The sequence below is a fragment of the Capricornis sumatraensis genome, chromosome 5, assembly GCF_032405125.1.
Source record: "Capricornis sumatraensis isolate serow.1 chromosome 5, serow.2, whole genome shotgun sequence".
Lineage (NCBI taxonomy): Eukaryota > Metazoa > Chordata > Mammalia > Artiodactyla > Bovidae > Capricornis > Capricornis sumatraensis.
Genome location: NC_091073.1, coordinates 18,846,905 through 18,859,167, shown reverse-complemented (window position 1 = coordinate 18,859,167; position 12,263 = coordinate 18,846,905).

The following is a 12,263-nucleotide window of genomic DNA, read 5'->3' as shown; positions in this document are numbered from 1 at the left end:
TCAATTATTCTATAAGGACTATTTTACTTCACCCACAGAGGACTTCAATAAATAGATATGTTGCCATCAAGTCCCTGAGGTCTATGGACTTCCTTGGGGTATAATTAATTTGAATGGTTTACTAGATCTAAACAACTATCTTAGACAGTACAAGGGGAAAAAAAGCTAAATACTGTATATATTTTTATGCAAGTTCTGGAACCCTCTGATTATTTTTTTTAAGGTGTGAGTTACACACTACAGAATAAGAATGTCTAAAATTGAGTTACATTTGAGTACAAGTAAACCATCACTAACAAATTCTGAAACATGAAATGACTTTCAAATTCAATGAAAATAATTATTGGGTTATTTGTTTATTTATGTAGTCTTCATTTCTCTCTTAAAATATATGAAGTAGCTTATAACCAAGATCACATATAAAATAAGTCTGATAGAATAAACCCAGGAGTTGGAAATGGAATCTGTGAAAAGAGGCAATAGCAAATCCGCTAACCTCACAGGCTAGTACAGCTGTTCTGTGTGAGCATCAATTTTGATTCCAAGTTTCCAGAAAGGCAGAATTCAAAGAGAAGTGTCAAGAATTATTATCATTAGAAATGACGACTCATGTAAACAAAATCTCTTTTGAAGGCAAAGTTTCTCTGGTATCAATTCTAAAGGAAAGAAATTTCTTCACACGAGCTTTTCTTTCAGCACCTAACTTCTCTTTTGAAAATTATTTTTACATGTGCAAATGATTCATGAATATATTTTAAAACTACAGAAATATATAGATGTAAAAGTTCAAGTTTTCCTTCACCTTTTCAATCTCACTCTCCTGTTTAGAGATTACCTCTATTAAAAGTCTGCTGCTACTGCTAAGTCACTTCAGTCGTGTCCGACTCTGTGCGACCCCATAGATGGCAGCCCACCAGGCTTCCCCGTCCCTGGGATTCTCCAGGCAAGAACACTGGAGTGGGTTGCCATTTCCTTCTCCAATGCATGAAAGTGAAGTCGCTCAGTCGTGCCCGACTCTTAGCAACCCTGTGGACTGCAGCCTACCAGGCTCCTCTGTCCATGGGATTTTCCAGGCAAGAGTGCTGGAGTGAGGTGCCATTGCCTTCTCCTGGTGTATCTCATTTCTGACCATTCTCTAAAACTTGGTTTCTGTCTCCCTTCCCCAAGTATAATGTAAGTCATATATATGGATTATCTTTAGCTTGCTCTTATCTATGTTTATATCTTAAAGATCATTTATAACAACATAAACAGTTCTATTTTGTTTTATAAAACTACTGTATGGATGTTCTAATATTTATCAGAACCTTCTCCAATGATTGAATTGTATCCAACTTTTTAATATTATCAATAATGCTATAATAAGCATTACGTGCATGTTTATATTTTTGTGCAGTGGATGATTGATACTTAGAAGTAGAGAAACAGGGTTGTGTGACACACACATAACAAAATGCATAATTATCAAACTTCTGGTGTGGGTAGTGTTCCATAGATGCCAGTGTTCTTTGGGGAATCCTGTTCTATATTGCTGAAGATAATTCCACCATATGATCATTTTTCATACCACATATGGCATTTTCCTATCACATGGTATGACAGCATTTTACGTATGTGTTCCGTCACTTCAGGCGTGTCTGACTCTTTGCGACCCTATGGACCGTAGCCTGCCATGCTCCTGTGTCTATGGGATTCTCCAGGAAAGAATGCGGAATAGGTTGCCATGCCCTCCTCCAGAGGATCTTCTAAACCCATGGATCAAACCCACGTCTCCTGCATTGCAGGCACATTCTTCACGACTGACTCACCAGGGAAGCCCTCAAAGATGCGGGCACACAGGGATCAACTCTTTCTGAGGATCTTTGTTTCTTAATGTTTTGTAACTTGTTAATCTCTCTTTTTTCCACCTTTATTGAGATAGAATGGACATATAAAGTTCTGTGGACACGTTTAAGGTGTTCAACATGATGATTTGTTCAACATCGTGTAAATACTGTGAAATGATTACCACAATAAGGGTAAACACCACCATCATTTCACATAATTGCCTTTATGTGTGTGTGCATACTAAGGACATTTAAGATTTACTTTTTCTAGCAACTTTCCAGTACACAGTACAGTATCATTAACTAAAGACACCATGCTGTACATTATACCCCCAGAATATATTCATCTTATAACTGGACACTTGTAATTTTGACCAACACCTCTCCATTTCCCTCATTACCCAGCCTCTGGCAACCACTATTTTAACTCTTTTTTTTTTTTTAATGAGGTGTGTTTTTTTTTTTTAGATTCCACATATAAGTGACATTATACAAATTTTCCTTCACCTTTTCAATCTCACTCTCCCGTTTAGAGATTACCTCTATTAAAAGTCAGTATTTGTCTTTGTCTGGCTTATTTCGCTTAGCATAATGCCCTCAAGTTCCATTATTGTTGTCACAAATGGTCGGATTTCTTTTTTTCCCTACGACTAGATAATATCACATGAGAAGACCCTGATGCTGGGAAAGACTGAAGGCAGGAGGAGAAGGCGATGACAGAGGATGAGATGGTTGGATGGCATCACTGATTCAATGGACTAGAGTTTGAGCAAGCTCCGGGAGTTGGTGATGGACAGGGAAGCCTGGCGTGCTGCAATCCATAATGTCACAAAGAGTCGAACACAACTGAACAACTGAACTGAACTGATACATATAAATTTTACAAATATTTTTATATATACCACATTTCCTTTATCTATTAATTTGTTGCCATATTCATTTATTTCTTGACTATTAACATTAATGAACAGATCTTTCCACCGCAGGACTGAACACAGGTATCCCGCATTGCAGGTGGATTCTTTGCCATCTGAGCCACCAGGGAAGCCCAATAAACAGCATTAGTAAATAAATCAATAATAAGGAAAATTTTAAGTAATTTTTCATTCAGAGTAAAAAATCTTACTAGAAAAATCTAAGTTCAGCAAGTTCCAAGGGAAAATAAATTGAGAATCAGTGCTCTAGACTGTCAATCACAAAAGTAAGAAACAATTAGTTATATATATAACACCACCACTGAAAGACCCACTTTTATATCTTTAGCCAGTGACCCTTCAAGATGATGTGATGTCTAAAAACAGCTTATAATAAATTACAGATAAATTTTAGACTGAAATTATTCTTTTCCAACTTGTTTATATAGTTCTGAAATGTACTTCCTGCTTCTACATCAGTCCATTCAAATATACACCATCAGAGGTTTTGATTCTGCATAGACATACTTATGTTTTTAACTGAGTTTTCTGATTTTTTTAAAATGATGCCTGAGAAGCAGAATGACTCCTTCTAGCCAGGGATCTAAAGAAATACTGAATAAAGAGAGAACCACTGAAGCAAATTATAGTCGGCTTAAAAATCCTGAAGTTGTTCCTGGTCCAACTTGGACATAAAAGGAACAGAACTTCAGTCTTAAGGTAAACACTAGAATCTTGCAAATGCGTGCTTCTTACTGTCTGAATTTGACATCTTCTAAAACTCACGTTCAAATTTAGTTGTAACCTACAGAAATCTTTTAATCCAACAATCTCAGCAACTCCACTGATCCAGTTCCATTCTTCCAGCCAACTCACACAAGGGTCCTACATCAACTGTATTCATCAATTATTCAGTTCAGACTTGGAGGAACGGAGGACAAAAATGCAATGGCAGTTAATCACTTCAGAACTATAGGCTTTACAAAGTAGACAAAGAAAGGGTATCCCCACAAGCACAGTTATTCACAACACCCAAAACGATAGAATAACTTCAAAAATTTGCCCTTGGCCTTTTTTTTTTTCTAAATAGGCTTATATTTGATTGGATGCTTTTAAGAATTTTGCATGTCAATAGGAATGAAAACATCTCATCTTTTATCCTATTCACATTTCCATAAGATAGTCTCAGAGATTTTGATTTGGGAGATCTGAGGTGGGCAATTCTGATGTGGGGTCTGAATACTATATTTGGACTACATTGATCCCATTATGACTTAATTCCTAGACTTCTGATTTCTCAGAGAAATCATTTCCCTCTTCTGAAAGGGAACCATTGTACACTGTTGATGGGAATTTAAACTGGTACAGCCAGGTTGGAAAATATTATGCTGCTGCTGCTGCTAAGTCGCTTCAGTCGCGTCCGACTCTGTGTGACCCCACAGACGGCAGCCCACCAGGCTTCCCCGTCCCTGGGATTCTCCAGGCAAGAACACTGGAGTGGGTTGCCATTTCCTTCTCCAATGCATGAAAGTGAAAGTGAAGTCGCTCAGTCGTGTCCAACTCTTCGCGACCCCATGGACTGCAGCCTCCCAGGCTCCTCTGTCCTTGGGATTTTCCAGGCAAGAGTACTGGAGTGGGGTGCCATTGCCTTCTCCAGAAAAGAGTATGGAGGTTTCTAAAAAAAAAAAAACTAAAATAGAATTATCATCAGTCAGTTCAGTTCAGTCGCTCAGTCGTGTCTGACTCTGCGACCTCATGAATCACAGCATGCCAGGCCTCCCTGTCCATCGCCAGCACCCAGAGTTCACCCAAACTCATGTACATGGAGTCGGTGATGCCATCCAGCCATCTTCATCCTCTGTCATCCCCTTCTCCTGCCCCCAATCCTTCCCAGCATCAGGGTCTTTTCCAATGAGTCAACTCTTCACATGAGGTGGCCAAAGTATTGTAGTTTCAGCCTCAGCATCAGTCCTTCCAATGAACACCCAGGACTGGTCTCCTTTAGGATGGACTGGTTGAATCACCTTGCAGTCCAAGGGACTCTCAAGAGTCTTCTCCAACACCACAGTTCAAAAGCATTAATTTTTCAGTGCTCAGCTTTCTTCACAGTCCAACTCTCACATCCATACATGACCACTGGAAAAACCATAGCCTTGACTAGATGGACCTTTGTTGACAAAGTAATTTCTCTGCTTTTGAATATGCTATCTAGGTTAGTCATAACTTTCCTTCCAAGGAGTAAGCGTCTTTTAATTTCATGGCTGTAATCACCATCTGCAGTGATTTTGGAGCCCCCCAAAATAAAGTCTGACACTGTTTCCACTGTTTCCCCATCTATTTCCCATGAAGTGATGGGACCAGATGCCATGATCTTGGTTTTCTGAATGTTGAGCTTTAAGCCAACTTTTTCACTCTCCTCTTTCACTTTCTTCAAGAGGCTTTTTAGTTCCTCTTCACTTTCTGCCATAAGGGTGGTGTCATCTGCATATCTGAGGTTATTGACATTTCTCCTGGCAATCTTATGACCCAGCAATTCTACTCCTAGGTATATACATATATATATATGTGTGTGTGTGTGTGTGTGTGTGTGTGTGTGTATCATAAAAAAAAGAAAGTCAAAACCACTAATTTGGAAAGATTACAAAAGATACATGCACCCCAGTGTTCATAGCAGCATTATTTACAATAGCCAATATATGTAAAGCAATCGAAGTCAGTGTGTGAGTGTCACCTCAGTCATGTCTGACCCTTTGTGACCACCATGGACTTTAGCCGACCAGGCTCCTCTGTCCATGGAATTCTCCAGGCAAGAATATTGGAATGGGTAGCTGTTCCCTTCTCCAGGGGATTAGCAGACAGGAAAGTCAATTCTCAGGAGCAGACCCTAGGATTCAAATGACCAAGCTAGCGTTCCAGAGAAATGCAATGTTAGGATCCCAATCCAGGGCAATGCAGGGTTCGATCCCTGGGCTGGGATCCCTGGTTGGGAATTCCGAACCCAGGGATTGAACCTGGGTCTCCTGCATTGCAGGCAGATTTTTTTTATTATGAGGCACCCTGGAAGCCCCAAAGCAACATAAATGTCCATTAATAGGATAAATAAATGAATGGATAAAGAAGATATACAACAATATAGATGGACTTGAATGGCATTGCGCTAAGTGAAAAAAAGTCAGAAATGCAAGTACTGTATGATATCACTTATAGGTAGAATCTAAAAAATATAACAAAGTAGTGAACATAACAAAAAAGAAGCAGACGCAACAGATATAGAGACAAACTGGTGGTTACCAGTGGGAAGGGGGAGGGGTGGTACAGGGGTGCAGGGAGGGGCAGTACAGGGGTGCAGGGAGGGGCGGTGCAGGGGTGCAGGAGGCGGGAGGCACAGATTATTGGGTGTAAGATAAGCTCAAGCATTTATTGTACACTACAGGGAACATAGCCAATATTTTATAATAACTGTAAATGGAAAGTAACCTTTGAAAACTGTGTAAAAAAATTAAAAGAAAAAATCATTCTCCTCATCTTGCTAGTCTTTAAAGAGCAGAATCCAACAATAATTATAAGAAACCAACCAGAGAAAACTGCATCACTAATTCCTTTTCTTCCTACATTTCCCGGGATTTGAACCCTAACTTGGTCATTTGAATCCTAGGGCCTGGCATTCCTGAGCATTGACTTTCAATTCTGTGTGCTTTTACTAATATTACCCATGTGCCCCCTGGGCTACTATTGACCCACCTATGCAGATAAAACATGATTTGAATCTAATTCTACAAGCACCACAAATTCTAGGTCATGTGTTTCACCACAACCATGACACTGAGATTGATATGGATCCTAGCAGATTTTTTTTTTTCTAGCAGATCTTAAATATCCTCTTATGAGAATCGAATCTAACAAATCGAATCAAATCTAGCAAATTCCAAAGTTTGTATGATGGAGCCATTAGCAATACATTCCTTAGAGATGTGTTGAGAACATTAAATGAGGTGATATACACAAGGAGCTTAGCATAGTGCCTTAAAACAGAGTAAAGAATCAACAATAGTTAGCCAGAAGAAAAAGAAGTCAGATACAAAGCAACTCGGAAGTTCACTGAGGCAGATTTGCAGTGAAGGCGCACTTCCCCTTCTCTCTCTGCTTCTTAGGTTCTGATTCTTCCTGTGTTGTATAAAAGTGAGCAAACGAGGTTACATAAGACTACTGATTCTCACCACCATCACCATCTAAGTTTGTAAGACTCCCAATTTACATCACCATCATTCCCCAGTTTGTAAGACTGGTAATGTACAATAATTATTTACACCAAATAACCTCTGGGGGGGGGGGGCACACAGACTGGTTTGAATCCAGAGAGAATAAAAGCAGTTATTCCTGACTTAGTACAGTCCTTATGAGTATAATGCCTTTAGGAATGATGCGATGGACTGCTCTCCCTCCAACAGCTTATAAAGAATCACTTTGATATAATTTTGATTTCCTCATAGGACTTGGCCCAGCAAAATGTGCATATCTATATGGTTGGGGCCAGCCTCTGGCCATATAAGTTACAAGGTAAGCTAGAGAAGTGCTTACTTGGCCAGGCAGAAGTTCAGTTTCTGAGACACAACATCAATCTGCTGGGTATCCAGTCAGATCCCACCAGATCCTTACCCTCCTCCAGCTTCAGGTCTATGGTGCTCCGTCAAGTTCTGGATTTCATCAGCTAATGCAAACAGTTTCTGTCTTCACCATGACTGCCTTCCTCAGAACCAGAAAAATTATGCCTTTTCTTGGCAGTCGAAAGTCATCTCCATCCAAAGACCTAAAGATACTGTTGAGGTGACTAGTTGGGTACAGGGGGTGGAGGAGGCGGAGTTCGTGTGGTGTCAGATCTGAAACACAAAAAGTAGTTTTGAGAGAATTCTGACACTCAGGAATTGGATATAATTATCCATCTAATAAATCAACAACTTTCTTTCTATCTGACCTGGTAAGAAGTTGGGTGAATACACCGTAGATCCAGTTTCTTACTGGACCCATGTCATCACTCTATACACGGTTTCAGTGCTAAATACGGGAGCATTTTTAAAAAATGCCAGTATCTCCGCTTTATCCCAGTCTAATCTCTGCAGGTGGGACCTAGACATTGATATTTATTAAAATCTCAGAGACCGTAAAGTGCAACCACTGATCCAGTGGTTTCCCCAAACTCAAAAGGTTTACTACTTATTTCATTGCTTATTGTTCTGCTTGGTCAAACAGCATATCTGCTTCTTATATGAGTAAAATAAGAAAAAAAATTGAGGTACAGGGATTTGTGTGCTCTTGGTTCTTAAGGAGAACGATCTTAGCCCTCAGAACCCAGAAAAGATGTGGCCCCTAAGGCCAAGCCTGAACTCTCCAGTCATACTAGAGGTCTTCCCTGACCAGTTCTCTCACCAAACCTTGTTCTATGAAGGGATTCCTGGCCTGGTAGGGTAAAGAGGTAGGGTTTGCAGGGATTTTAATGCCAGAGTCTCAACTGCGGACATGCAGTGTGAGGACCAGCTTTCTCAGCTGACTCATAAAACTGGGTAACACACCATTGAAAGTCATTTGCAGATAGTAAGGTGCATTAGTTTCCTATAGCTGCTGTAATAGAGTACCACAAATTGGGTGGCTTATAACATGAGAAATTTATTCCCTCACAGTTATGAAATAACAGTTTATAGAAGCTCAAAATCAAGGTGTTGGAAGTATCATGCTTCCTCTGAAGATTCTAAGGAAGAATCTTTCCCTTTTCTGGGGGTTGATGACATTCCTTGGCTTGTAACTACAGAATTTCAATCTCTGCCTCCATCTTCACATAACCTTCTCCCTTGTATGGAGCTCAGTGTCTAAGGGGGAACCCTTCTTACAAAGACAACAGTCATTGAAATAAGGACCACTATAATCCATTATGACCTCATCTTAATTAGTCTATATCTGCAAAGACAATCACATTTACAGGTACTGGGGGTTAGGACTCAGACATGTCATTTTAGGGGGGCATGATTCACCCTACAACACGAGGATTGGTCATGTAATCTGCTTCCTGGGAGAAATCCCTCCTTGGTGCCTTTAACTAACCTCTTGACTCTTCAGGTTTTTGACTTCTGCTTAGTGGCTATATATACTTGCCTTATCTGCTATCCCTCAACCCTAACTCACACCTCCATATCTCAGAGCAATAGCTTTTTTAAACAGGACAAATTTTACAGAGGATGTTCTCTGTATATATGCATTAATAATACGTGCATTTTACAAATGAAGACACAGTAGCCCAGGGAAGGACAGGATCTACTCTTCCCTGTCTATCTACTCCAGAAGTCAGTCTCTAATTTTATTCTCACTTTAACTTATGACCTGAGCATACCACAGATTTCTGTTTCAAAATCTGCCCCATTTGGCCACCTCTTCTTTTTCACTTTTCTATCTTCCTACACCTCCCTTGTGTGCCAATTACCAAGGTTGACACTTGTGCTTTTTCTCTTTTTGCTAATCCACCAACCTTATTTCTGAGTACTTATTGGCAAAATTCATTAATCCCTAAGTCTTAACCCACCTTAGAATCTGGCTTAAACCCTGCTTTTTTTTTTTTTTCTTTCCGTCGAAGAACATCCCAAAGATAAAACTTAAACCAGATCCCCATCCTCTATGGTGAACCTTTACACTATGAGTTTATTTTTTAGCACAGTCATAAAAAAGGACCCCAGAGATATGGATCCATTCCATGATCTGTGTTGTGCATACTCCCTTGAACCCCTCTGAGCCAAACCTTCTTCCTTGTTGACCCAAGGTCTTTATTCTGGTTGCTGCTTAGAATATGATTGGAGAACTTGGGACTTAATACATGAAAGGCAGTTTTCTATTTTTATGTTTGTTCTTCTGCATTAGAAATCCTAAGGGATGGCCTGTTCACGCCTCACTGGGCCCTTAACTGAAATACCACTGGGAGCTTTTCCCCTATTTACTGACAGATTAACTGCTGTCTATTTCTGACTCAAATGACTTTTCCTTTTTGTGAACTTGAACAAATAACTGTTAGAATCATTTCCTGTTCCTTATAAAATGATATGCTTATTGCTTGCTAATGTTGTTAGGCTTAACAAAGTTGTTACCAAGTGATTAAATATCAGTCTAAATTATAAAGCATTTTATGCTTATTTGGGGCTTCCCAGATGGCTCGGTGGTAAAAAGAATCCATCTGCCAATGCAGGAGACACTCGTTGGATCCCTGGGTGGGGAAGATCCCCTGGAGGAGGAAATGGCAACCCACTACAGTATTCTTGCCTGGGAAATCCCATGGACAGAGGAGCTTGGAGGGGTACAGTCCATGGGGTCTCAAAGAGTCAGATATGACTGAGTGACTGAGCATGCACCCATGCCTGCTTATTTTATTGGTTATGCTACATACATGTCAATTCAGGAGGCATTTATATATTTATTGGGCACTTACTATGTACCAGCATTGTAGTACATGCTGTGAGGCAAACAGTAAATGCCCAATATAGGCCCTATTAATTTAATTATAATATATGATCCCCACTTTCAAGGAATTTAGAGCTTCTGTAGCTAGTAGTACTTTGCTTATTTTGAATCAAAAGCAATGTACTTAAACTAAATGTTCTCATGCAAATCTAGGCATTAATTAGCCAGAAAAAGAGCAAAGAAAAAGACAAGAAACTAATGCTTACTAAGCACTTAATATACACTAAATACCAACATCATACTTTAAATTCTAAAGATTTTATTTGGTAAGAACATTTAACATGAGATCTAGCCTTTCAAATCCTTAAGCAATTTTTAAGTCAGCCACACTATTGACTCTAGTTACAATGTTACACAGCAGATCTTTGGAAGATATTGTTTTGCTTAACTGAAAGCCTGTTGATTAGTAACATATTTTTCCCAACCCCTGGAAATCACCATTCTGCTCTTTTCATTCTATGAATCTGGCTATTTCAGATACCTCATGTAAGCAGTCATATACTTTCAAAGACATATTCTTTCTGTGAGGACTGGTTTCACTTAGCATAATGTCCTCAAGGTTCACCTATGTTCTGGCATATGGTGTATACACCTTCCCTTTATAAGACTGAATAGTATTCCATTGTATATGTATACACCATATTTTCTTTATCCATTCAACTTTCAATGGAGATTTAAACTGTTTTCATACCTTGGCTATTGTAAATAGTACTGAAATAACATGTGAGCACTAATATCTCTTCAACATCCTGATTTCAGTTCTTTCAGATAAATATTCACAGCTCAGGCTCTCACCATCTGTCACTTGGACACTTGCAAGAGCTTCTTTATGGGTCTCTCTGGTTAAAGTCTCTCCCTATTCCATTCTGCCACTGCCCATCTCCACCCTCCTACACATACTACTGCCTTGACTCGGATCATAGAGCCAGTCCTGGTCAGCTTTGGTTGCCTCACCACTCCACCTCTACCCTGACAGTTCTAGGCTCCAGTGAGGCCAAATTTTCTTACTATTCTTTGAAGGCACCAAATTCTTCTGCATCTTGACCTTTGTACAAACTATCTTCTCAGCCTCGCATAAATATATTTTTATATTCTCCCAAATAAACATCTATATACCATCAGATAATAAACTCAAATTCAATCACCTAGTGAGATATTCCTTGACTCCTTGAGACAGCGACATTTCTACCCTCTTCTGTGTTCCTCTTCCTACCTCATATATGTCCTTAATACTACTTTTAATGCACCATGAAAAGCTTTTGTTTGTACTTATGATGCCCCTTTAATCTGAGAGATTCTTAACAGAAGGGCCACTTCTGAGCAACTGTTTTATTATGAAATATTTTAAGTATTAGCAAAAAGTATGGTTAATAATATAATGAACACTATGAACTCAACTTCTGGCTTTGTCATATTTGTTTCAGATCTTTTTAAATAAGAATATTACATGCAGATTGAAGACCTCTGTGTACCTTCTTCCATCTCATTCCCTCTCTTACCAGAAGTACCCACCACCCTGAATGTGCTTTCTCATGTCCGCACGTATTTCTGCATTGACTACATGTGTATGCGTGTATTATGCATAAATAATAACTTTGTGAGTTTTTAAAAAATGATTTATCATCCTATGTGTATCCGTCCACAATTGCATTTTCTTCTGCTATTGGCTTTTGGTGGTTTAGCCATGTACATATAGTATTGTTCTATAAACACTGTCTGATTTATCTGTCTTTCATTTATTTTTAGGCCTTTTCTGATTTTTAGAGTCCATGTGCCCTTGGACATATGGGATTTTCTCTAGAATGTAGAAGCATTGGGTTGTAGGTTACAAACATTTCTAATCTCAAGACATACGGCCACATTATTTGTCAGAGTGGTTACACAGATTTATGCTACTTCCAGCAAAGTAGAGAATTCTTCCAACTCCCTTTTATCCCTGTTGTGCAGCAAGAGTCTGGCGCACAGGAGATGCCCTGCATCTGTCAGCAGTGGCTGAATGAGTAAGTGAATAATGCTTGAATTTAAAAAT